This window comes from Herpailurus yagouaroundi, unplaced genomic scaffold, assembly GCF_014898765.1.
Source record: "Herpailurus yagouaroundi ecotype Mexico unplaced genomic scaffold, PumYag 141, whole genome shotgun sequence".
NCBI lineage: Eukaryota > Metazoa > Chordata > Mammalia > Carnivora > Felidae > Herpailurus > Herpailurus yagouaroundi.
The window spans coordinates 75,580,937-75,592,292 of NW_024412396.1; positions in this window are offsets into that span (position 1 = coordinate 75,580,937).

Here is an 11,356-nt window from a genome sequence, read left to right on the forward strand (position 1 = left end):
GACGGATGGATGGATGGACGGATGGATAGGTAGACGGGTGGATGGATGGGTGGATGGATGGACAGATGGACATTGGACACTGTAATGGTTTTAACACTAAGCAGCCTCAAGTATCCCGCGACAGAGCCAGGGTAGAAGCAAAGGGAGTGCCTGCTGATGGGGAGAACCTCGGCTCTGACACCCCTTACCACCTCTGGGCTCACTCTTCTCAGGCTCTGAATCTGCAACATGGAAATGCTCTGCTGTGCCCCAGGCTGCGGGAAGCCCAGTGTGCTGGGGCATGCCCCATGCGTCTTTGACGTGGGAGGGAGGGGACTTGCCTACAGGCTTCAAAGCCTGCCCACCCCCCCACCCCCGATTTCCCATGAAAGGTGACCTCTCAATTCCCAGCACCAAGGGGTCGCTCCCAGACAGCTGACCATTCCCATGGCCACGGCCAAGCTCACCAGCCTCTCCAGGCAGCCCTCCAGAGGCCTCTTCAGTGCTGGTGAACCTCGGATACGCCCCTCCCACCTGGGGGTCCTGAGCCCTGGGAGCCACATCTTTCCAGAGAGGTCCACCTCTGTCTGTAGGGAAGGGGCTCCCACCAGGCGGGCCCAGGGCACCTGTGGACGTCTTTCAAACCAGCCCCCCTCTTTTGGAGTGCTGCCCCCTTGTTGAACCAAGGCCTTGTGGGAAGCAGCCCACAGTCCTGGCCCCACCCTGTCCCCTGCCACAGAGGCTGCGGGAGGGTGGGAGTCCCCAGAACTCTCTCCGTGGTGGGGCGCCTCATTACCAACATCCCCTTCCTCCAAGGGCCCCAGGCCAGGAGTGCTACAGGCGCCAGCATGGGGGAGGGGTGGAGACAAGGCTAACGGGGCAGAGCTGAGACCAGCAGGGAGCAGGAGAGGGAAAGGGGCCTTCTCCTACCTCCTGGGACTTCGGTGGGGCAATCCCTCTCCGTCTCCTTTCCTCCACCAGGTTGGGTTTCTGGCTCTTGCACCTAAAATGCTCCTGACTACTTCTGTGCCCTGAACAAGAACCACATGGGGTCAGGTCACAGGGTCAGGCCGAGCCCCATGGGCACCTCCACCAGCGTTCAGGGACCAAGGCGCCATCCTGCCAGCGGGGACCTTCCCGCTGGCTCTGACCCGTGTCAGGTGCACTGCACCATCACCCTGAATATCCTCTAGCGGCCTGAACCCAGAGAGGCAGATAACACATCTAGGGAGCCGGGCGATGGGCCCCCCCACATTGCTCAAGGGGGGCATGTGGTCAGGGGGAGGGCAGGCTGCAGTCTGCCCCCACTGCTTCCTGCCCCCACCTATGCCTCCTATCCCATACCCTGGAACCCTCAGATCCAGCCTGCTCCCTGGTCTGCAGCTGAGGGGGAGGGGTCCTGGGGAGACTAGGGGTCTGGGAGCCCCTTTCTCTCTCGGGCCTCAGTTGCCCATCTGCATGTGACATGACGGGGAAATGTCATCATTCCAGAGGAGCGAGAAGGCAACAGCCTAGGGGCTTGCCCAGAGAGGACACCCCCTCCCAAGGGCCGGCAGGGTGACACAGGGGCAAGGGGAGGGGCTGGAGCCCCCTCAGAGCCGCCGGAGTCCTCCTGGGGGCGGGTCTTCAGCGACACTTGGCCCAGCCCCTCCCACAGCTGCCGGAGGGGGAAGGGGCGAGGCGTGAGGGGGTGGTTCTCAGGGATTTGCTGAGCCAAGGTTCCCACAGCCCCAGGGGACAGGGGACGTCTGGGTCACCACCGCACTCGGGGGCGAATGGTTGGTACTTGACTACCCCCCCCCCCACCCCCCGCCACTGCCTGCTAAGCTCAGGACAGACGTGCAGGTTCTGAGGTTCCTAAGCTGGGGACGGGGGAGCCCCCAAGTTGCCCCTTGGTCAGAGCCCCCGTGAGGCCCGGCTTGCTGTGCGGAGCACCAGACAGCACCCCCTCGGATTGGAGAGCCCCCCCCCCCACCGAATTGGAGGGCCCCGTGGGGGCTGAGGTGAGAGCTGCTTTGGGAAAGACCCCCCACCCCTACCCCAGTCAGGCCCAGGGACGGCGCGCCCCCTCCCCCGCCCTCTCCTCCTCCTCCTCTTCCCAAGGAGACAGATGGTGATGGAAACGGCCTCCCTCCTTTTCCGGAGCGTGACTCAGTCCGCAGCTGCTTCCTCAGCCCCACACAGCAGCCTGCCCTCCCCCGCCGGCCCCGCCACTCCCCCTGCAGAACTCAGGCGAGGGGCTGGGAGGTCTCTGCCGCCGGACCGCCCCTCCCCAGGCCCGGGGTGGGGCGGGGGGAGCTGCGGATCTGGGGCCAGGGCCTGGGCTCTGCGCTCCTGGGCTGGGGGGGACCCCAGCGAGGCCTCTGGCTTCCTGCCCACCTGACGTCACACCCCTGGGCGGCAGCGGGGACGACCCTGTGTTCTGGGTTCCCCAGGTGTCCCAGGATGTGGAGAGATGTGGGGAGTAGGGCAGGGGAGGGGCACTGCCCGGGGGTGTGGGGGGGGGGGGGGGGGCTGAGCCCTGGTTCTCAGGGACACTGACCTCCACCCGCCTGGGAGAGGGCTGAGTACAGGAGGGGGGAAGGGCTAGGAGGGAGCCCCGAGGGAGAAGAAGCAGAGAAATTTCCAGAAGCAAGTCCAGAGGTCAGTGTGGAATGCTGCAGGAACCGGACAGACCAGCCCTTCCCCCGGGGTGGGGGGGGTGGAATGAGTATGAGCCAGAGCCCAGCAGGGCAGATCCACCCAGGAATCGCCCCTGGGGAACCCCGGACCCCTCAACTCAGAACAGCTCTCCCCCGCACCTGCAAGCCCTCCTTCTGGAAGCCTCCCAAGGACAGTTTGCGGGACCCCCTCCAGTTCCTCCCCACCGTGTCTTTCTCTCTCTCCGCTGCCCGGCCAGGCCACAGAGCCGCCCCCCAGGACAGGGGCACGCACAGCCGTCTGACCTGCCAGGGCGCTGAGATCTGAAGGCTGTGGTCAGAGCCCCTCTTCCGTGCCCCTGCCAGAGAGAGCCTTGTTCACACACCCCGACACCCCTCTCATCCCACCCCGACCCCCAGCGCCCTGTGGGGATGGGGGGGTGGGTTGGAGAAACTGAGCTCAAGGAACTTCAGTCCCTCTGCCCAGGGCCACCGACTGGGGGAGGTCCAGGACCCTAGACCCCAGGCCACAGCACGTGGCTCCCTCCACGTGTGGGGCTTGTGCAGGTGGCCAGGCCAGAAGGGGCCTCCTGCTGGCTGACCTGAGGGCCACCTTCCAGCCGGGGACACCAGTGCTCCCAGTCAGTAGGTCCCTGGGTCCCCTGGGGCTCCCGCAGGGGGTCCCCAGACAGCCCTGCAGGCTCTCCCACCCTCGGGGTGCTCCTGCCTGCCTGTGAGCTGCTCCCCACTCTGAATGTCGGGCCCCGTAAGTTGGGAACAACAGCCCCCTGGCCCCCTGACCAGGTAGGAGGGAGGAGGGGTGGGGTCGTGGGCGGGAAGGGCCAGTGTGCTGGTGGGAGGGGCGGGGTGGGAGGGGCCCACGTGCTGAACAGCTGTTTTTCTTCGGGTGGAGCCTGTGGAGACTTGTTCTGGTGGGGAGACTCCCCGATGTGAGCTGCCTGCCCTCCGTGCGGCCCTGAGTGAGCTCCCAGCCCCTTGGGCCCTGGGTACCCGTCTTTGACACGCGGTGACACCTGCCGGGCCTGGCTGCATGACGCGGACGGGCTGAGCCTGGCGGGCACCCCGGGTCGCGTGCTGGGCGCCCACCGTGGGCACGTGCCACACTGGGTGGCCTTCCGGGCCAGGGCCTGAGGCTCCCTCCCACGCTCTGTCCCCACGGAGCTTCCCCCGGCACGTTCCAGAGCCACGGGCACTGCCCCACATCCACATGATGAGGCGAAGCACAAGGCCGGGGCCTGGAGACACCGTGAGGTCATGGCTGAGCAGGACTGCAGCCCCAGAGGAAGTCAGCACACGCTGGTCAAGACAAGCTGCCGACTGTCCCCAATCTTTGTAAATGGCCACCTGCCTCCGGAAGCCTAAGCTGAGCGCATCCTCAGCAAATACTGGGGGGGCCTGGCTGCCTTCGACTGCTCAGCACCCCTGTCTCCCAGGTCTTCCCGACAGACCAGGTTTCTGCCCTGTGGCAGAAACCAGAAGCTGACCTCTGACACACACACACACACACACACACACACACACACACACTCACGTCTTACCCCACCAGCTCTGGCCAGCTTGGCCCGCACATCACAGCCGGCCTGGCCCTGCCCCCTTGCCTCCCTCCCTGCACCCAGGGATCCTTCCTGATAGGTCAGGTCTCTCTCCCCCATCGCTGCCCTGCCCTTTCTAACCCTTCCCCTGCTCTCCCTGCCCTGCTCCGAGGCTTGTCCAAAGAGCTTCCCCAGACTTCTCACCCCCCCAGCCCCTGGTCCACAGTGGCCGGCTGGTCCCCACTGGGTCACCCCTGGGCCTGGTCCCCTACGCCCGCCTCCACAACATCGCTCTCCTTATCACAGAGAGGAGGGCGCTGCTCAGAGGGTTTCACGCAACTCACACCGTTGAACCCCCCAGAAGAGCTGGGTGGGACCGGTGTTTCCACCGTCCCTCCAAGGGGCCCCAGATCCAAGCAGCCGGGGTGCCTGGCAGCATATAAGCACAGAAACAGCTTCTGGGCCCCCAGGGCCAATGGCTACAATGCTCCTGGGCTGGACCACTGGGCCACACTGCCCACTGTCCACAGGGCGTAACCAGCCTCCAGGGTGGCCCTCTCCAGGCAGGTCAGGCCCACCCAGGCCCACTTCTGGAATGCAGACCATGGCCCTCGCTCCCTGACCACGCGGGTGGTGGCCAGACAGCATCTACCCCCGCTCCCCTTGCCCAGCCTGCCCAGCCCCCACCTCGCCACTGCCCCCACCAGCAGCCACTCCCGGGTGTCGGGAGGCAGGCCATGATTCAGGCCTGAGTCAGCAGCTTTGGGAGAAGGACTTGGCCGCTTCTGCCAGCACGGGGCGGGGGGGGGGGAGGGGGGGGCTCTGTTGGCTGGGGCCACCGGGGTCCCCTGGCCAGGGCACACCTGATGGAGCCCCGGAGCCCTCTTCTGGGGGAAGTTTACATGCACACAGCCTGCCATCTGGGGGTCGGGTCTGGAGCAGTGGGAGCCAGTGGAGGAGAGACCACACGCAGTGAGGTGGGGTCTCGGCCGGCTCTCTGGGCTCGCTCAGGCTGCAGCCCACCCATGTGCCCCCTCCCAAGAGGAAATGGAGCTACAGGCTGACAGAGTCACTCAGCAAACACCCCTGGGCGCCTCCCCAGCCAGGCCCTGTGCCGGAAAAGCAAACATGTGGGTGGGGGGGGGGGGGGGGGCACCCCGCCATGGGGCGATTCACTGACTGGAATGTGCAGAGAAACAGCTTTGGCTCCCGGGGGTGGGGGTGGGGGGGCGGGGGGGGGGGTCAAGGGCTCCTGAGAAGCTAAAGCAGGGAGGGGCCTCCCGCTGTCCCCCTCCCGCAGGCTTTGAATCTGGATCTTGCGAATGCGTCTGTGCTCAGTGAGTACGTGGGACTCGGTTAAAAATGGGAATAAGAGAAGTCATCCTCAGGACAGCCATCAGCAGAAAGCCTGGCGCCACGCTTGTCCGTCGCCTTCAGGGACGAGACGCTGTGTCGGCTGAGCCCGGCTGGGGACACGTCCGGAAGGACCTACCATCCAGAGGCTCGGTGGCCATCGGCCCCTGGGCGCCCTCGCCCTGTGAGCCGCCCCCAACTTGGCAAAGGGCGGGGCTGCACCCGCGGGGCCGAGAGACCAGGGGCCGAGCCCAGTCACCGCTGTCAAATTGTCAAATTAGCACCTGACTTCTGGTTAGTCTAAAAAATACGACCCAAGTAACCGGAGTCGACGGATAGAGGAAACGGTGCCTGGGGCGGCCCCAAAGGGCTTTGCCCAGGAGCCGGGGAGAGCCTGGCGGGTCCTGAGCCGCCCATGTGGCGGGGACAGTCCAGGGTTCGTTCTGTGGCAGAGCGGGGAAGGTGGGGGGAACCACTCCGACCGCCACCCCGGCACCCCTCTGCCACACCTGGTCTAGAAACACAGGCTAATCAGGCAGACAAATGACACACAGGCCTGTGCGGAGAGAGGTCAAAGTTCGGTGGAGACAAGGGACAACAGGTGCCTGGTGCCCAGAGGCAGAGAGTCACGGTGGAGGGAGGCGTCACCCCTGCAGCGCCCGTGCAGAGGTGTGGGAGAGAGCCTTCGCGGCCAGTGTGGGCAGAGGAACCACCTTGGGGTCATAGGTTTTTGGTTATTTTTAACCCTTAAGCCTCCGGCTGCTGCTCGGGAGACAAGCCCACCAGCCGGGCCCTGAATGGTGCTCGGGAAGGTGGGCCGGCGGGTGTGGGAGCAGAGACCTGGCGGGCGGGGGTGTCGGGCAAGGAGCAGGCCAGCTGGGGCACCAGGGGCCCCCACCTCCGAGTGACTCTCCAGTCTAGTCTGGCCGTGGGACAGCTCAGGTGCACTGAAGCTGACAACACTCAGCACCCAGTTCAGGGATGGCTGGGCAAACTGGGGGCCAGGCCTGAAGGTGGGGTGTGCTGGGACCCCAGGGGGCTGCGGCATTGGGGACCCCGGGGCAGGGCTGGAGGTCCAGGGGTGGGTCGGAGTGAGGCAGGCCCCTGGCCGGAAGGGTCGCAGCCACCCGCAGGGATCCCATTCATAAATTCTTGGGTAACAGGCTCCTTCCCCAAAATAAAGTCTTCACGGACCTGCGACGCCCAGGCTGGGCACCGTGTCTCTAAGAAACACAGTCTAGGAGCCAAAACCACCGGCAAGCACTCCAGACTTGGTTCCATCTCTTCAAGAACCCCGGGGAGAATCCGACTCTCCAGCCTAAATGCCCCTGTTCCCCACCCCCCACCGCTTCGCTGCCCTGAGACCCGATCCTCTTCTCCCCCTGCCCCCTGACTGCTTCCCTCTCTAGAGGGTAGAGAAGACCCACCCTTGAACCTGCAGCTTCAAGGCCAAGGGCAAGGTGAGGCAGAAAAGACTTGTGCAGACACTGAGTTTGGGGAGCCGTGGGGCCCGGGGGCCCCCTCACCCTCGAAGTCCCCCAGGGACTCCATCTGGTGTGCCCCCCAGTTGCTCCCTCCCCCCAGTTCCCAGAACCAAGGCCGCCGGTCCCAGCGGCTTCCACCTGGTTAACTGCAGGAGCCTTTCTTTGGGCACAGGTGACGCAGCCCCCAGTATATAAACCAGTCAGAGCTCAGCTGCTCTCTGCCCCCGTCACACTGAGTTATCTGTGCAGAACCCCACTTGTCCATCTAGACCTTCCCTGGGCAGCTGTGGTCACCAGAGGAGGCCGGGGAGGGGAGGGGCAGCCTGTCTCACCCGGGGTCCGCAGGAGTCCCAGAGCCCCTCTCTGCTCTGCAGGCCGCATCTCCAGCCGTGGCCCCGAGCACCCCCCAGGGAGTCAGGGACCACTGGCCACCCCCCAGCTCAGACAGGTGCCTGAGGGAAGCAGGCCGCAGACAGACCTGGAGACTGGCCACCCCTGCCAACACCCCAGCCTCTGTGCAGGCAGCGCCCCTGGCCTGGGGTGCGGAGGACAGTGAAGGAGCAGGTGCCCCTGTGCCCTGCACTTGGCAGGGGGGTCCTCATGGTCTCGGCAGCCCCAGGGGCCTGGCGGTTGTGGTCTAGGGTCACCACGAACAGCGAATTGGCTTCTAGGGGACACAGGGTTAGAGGCTGTTAGCCTCCGGCCAGCATTTCCCCAGCTGATCAACACATGACCTGGTTCTGTGCGTGTTTCTGTTTAGAAACGCTTTATTTAGTGTAGAGTTGATCCTTGAACCACAACGAGGCTAAGAGCGCTGACTGCCGCACCATCGAACATCCACGTATAACTTTTAACTCCCCAAGACTTTACGCATAGCCCACGGTTGACCAGAAGCCTTACTGGTAACGTAAACCGTCGGTTGATATGTATTTGTATGTTATATGTATCATACGCTGTACTCTTACAATAAAGTGACCTAGAGAAAAGAGCGTTACCAAGAAAACCATAAGGAAGATACGTTTACAGCACCAGGCTGTATTTATTGAGAAATGATCTCCGTCTAAGTGGACCCACGCAGTTCAGACCTGTGGCGTTCACGGCCAACTGCACACTACAGACTCGCTCTCCCTGAGCTCAGGGCCAGCGGCTTTGTAACCAGCACCTGAAGGAAGTTTCCTGACCCCGGCGTGTCCTCCGGGAGGCATGTCCCAGCACAGGATTAGCCATTTCAACAGGGAAATCTCCACCAAAGGGACAAAAATGTGGAAAACACAGTCCTGAACAGGCAGGAGAAGGACGCTTGTTTGTGGCGCAGAATGAAATCTGGAGGCAGGACACCCCCTCCTCCGACCTCAGCGGGGGGCCTGATCATCGGGGGGGGGGGGGGGCTCAGTTTTTGCCACCCTGGGCACGTTTCCGAATGCCTGCGATTTTAGGGTCACGAACGCGAGTTGAATGGAAGGCGAGCTTGCAAATACAGTCTGCAAGTGATGGCGGGCTCCTGTGAGTGTGTGTGGGTGTTCAGACGAAGGGGGTGGAGGTCACTCCCGGACCCAAGCCTCTACTGACCAACCGGGCCACCGTGCTCGTGAAAGCAGCTGCTGGTTCTGTGGCCCGGGGAGAGCTCCTAGAGCAGGGCAGGCCCTGACTGACCCCAGCTGCCCGCAGCCGTGCACAGACAGGTTTGGAGGGGGGTGGGTTGGCACCCCCTCACTGACTTCATTCTGTGTCAGCGTCAGAAGTCATGTCAGGGCACCCCAGTAGGGAAACAGAAGGAAAGATGTTTCAAAATGAAAGCACTAAAAAGCATTCTGGGTGCCTGTCAGAGGAAACAAAACCTTGGTTTCATCTGGTGGCCTTAGAGCCCCCCTCTGGGCCCGCGAGCGCCCACCCACCACACTCAGGGTGTCCTGGTCTTCACCTCCGCCCCCCACGTCAGGCAGGGAGGCTGCTCTCTGCGAAGTGCCCACGCCAGCCTTCCCACGCCGGCAGGGCTCACGCGGGCAGAACCAAATCCCCATCTTCTGCTTCCTGATGAGAAGTGGTGGCCAGCTCTGTGCGGGTCTGTGCCGGAGGACGTGGTCCCCCAGTGCCGGTGTCGGGAGGCACGCCGTCTCCGGCTGGTGTGCTGGCCGCGGCTGGCCGTGTGTCCGAGCTGCAGCGGGTTTCTGGTGCTCAGGCATGTGGGTATGGGCACGGGCGCACCCCCAGCTCTGAAAACAGACCCAGGCCCCGGGATGGGACCTGCCGGACAGACACGGCTTCCAGAAAGAACATCCCTCATCAGACGAGCTGAGTGTGCTGGAGAGTGTTTGCAGAAGGTTTCTGAGGCCTCCCCCTCAGGGTCGGGAAACCATGTCGGAATGGGGCCTGGGTCGAGGGGGGCCTGGGGGTGTGGAGCCACTAAAAGCAATGGGGACCAGGGTGGAGGATGGGTCTTTGTACGCCTCAGTGGTTCCGGCAAGATGAGCCCACAAACTGAGGCCTGGCGGGGCAGAGCTCCAGGATGGGGAGAAAGTCACTCCGAGACCAGTGTCTGCCGCACCTCTGACCTCAGCCACGCACTGCACTGGACACGCGCTCACACGCTCCCTGCCTTCCTCCTCCCGCGTCACCGTCACCCGTTACCTGTTCCTGTGCTGAACTCGGCCCTCGGGGTGCAGCACAGAACTGCCTCCCCCCGGGTGCCTCAGCACCAGGGCCTGGCCTGGGGACCCCGTCCTGGGTCTCACCGGCCTCGGGCAGGGACACAAGGGAGCCAGCCCTGGGGGTGCCAGCCCACCGGCAGCCTCCCTTTCCTCCATCCGGGCAGGGGGCCTCACAGCCGAGGGGGCCACAGAGGGTCTGGCAAGCTGGATCCAGACCCCCGCCCATGCCAGGCCTCTGCTCCAGTCTCTGGGTGCGACTCAGGATCCCGCCCACTCCGCAGGCCCGTGGAAGGAGTGAGAGAAGGTGTGGGGCGGGCACAGAGACCCTGCTCAGCACTGGGCTCCCAGAGTGACCTCCCCCACGCCCCGCCCTCCCAGCCCAGTCCTTAGGCTAGAAGATCATCCCACCTGTCTCCACCGCATTCTCGCATCCATGAGGTCAGCAAACACATCCACTAACCACAGCCGGCTGCAGCCAGGCGCCAGCTCAGGACAGCAGAGTCAGCCAGGCCCGCGTCTCCTACCCGCCTCCAGGGGCACCAGCTTCTGGAGTCAGGAGAGTGTGGAGAGGCCTGGAACCCAGCTCCAGGGAGGGCAGGAAGTCTTCCCGGAGGAGGCCCCAAAGCTCCGCCGGTCAAGGAGAGGGAGGGGGCCGGGTGGGGGAGGGCTGGCCCCCTTCCAGGCTGAGGGACACTTGCCCAGGCCAGGACTGGGTGCATTCCAGGAACTGTTGAGTCCCCGCCCAGGAGTGGCCGTCCCGCTCGGAGTCTCCAGGTTGGAGCACGTCCAAGAGTCGGCAAGCGCCTCTCCTGGCCGTCTCTCATGGGTGCGCAGGGGCCCTCATGCGGTACTGGCCTGCTGCCCTGGGCCCGACGCTCGAAGAACCTGCGGCCGCGGGGCCGGGGAGGGGCCGCACTCGCCCTGGGAGTGGGCATTGACAGGCCAGGAGCTCCGGGCCTTATCCCGACCTGACAGAGGGGCAGAGGGGCAGCGCCGTGGGCACCGAGAAGGCGCGGGGCTGCCCCCAGGGCAGGAGCTGGATCAGGGCTGGGAAACCAACCGGCCGGGCCCCCCGCCCCAGCACCTGCGTCCACCTGGCCCCGCCCACCCGTCCGCCTCCCCGCGGCCCGTGATCGGCTGGTCTCGGGAAAGGCTTGTCAGGCAAGTCCGGGGAGCGATGCTCCGTCCTCATCTTGCCCGAGGTACACGCTTTAGAGGTTCCTGGCGTTCTTCTGCACGGGTGGGGAAACTGAGGCATGTGCAAGCCTGACTCACGGAGTGCTGGAGCAGGGCCCCAGGGCAGGGACTGTGTCTCCTGTCAGACTGGGGCAGCACAGAGGCCTGCCCGCTTGCCTCCCCCCACCCCACCCCCCACCCCCATCCCCCCGTGCACCGTGGCCCCCGGGCCCTCAGGCCTGGTGCACTCCAAGCCCGGGGAACCTCCAACTGAGGGTTAGATGTCGGAAGGGACTTCCAGAGCTGGGGGCCGCCTCTCCCTAGCCAGTCAGCCAGGCTTTCTGAGCCTGCTATGAACAGGCCACCCTGGCCAATGTGGGGGTCAGGGACCAGGTCCGGCAGTCTGGCACGATTGATTGGGCCGGGCAAGAAGAGGGGGTGACAGAGGGCACGGCACAGCAGTCCCGGATGCCGGGAGCCCGGCAGAGTGGGGGCAGCCTGGAGACCACTCAGACCCCATGTGG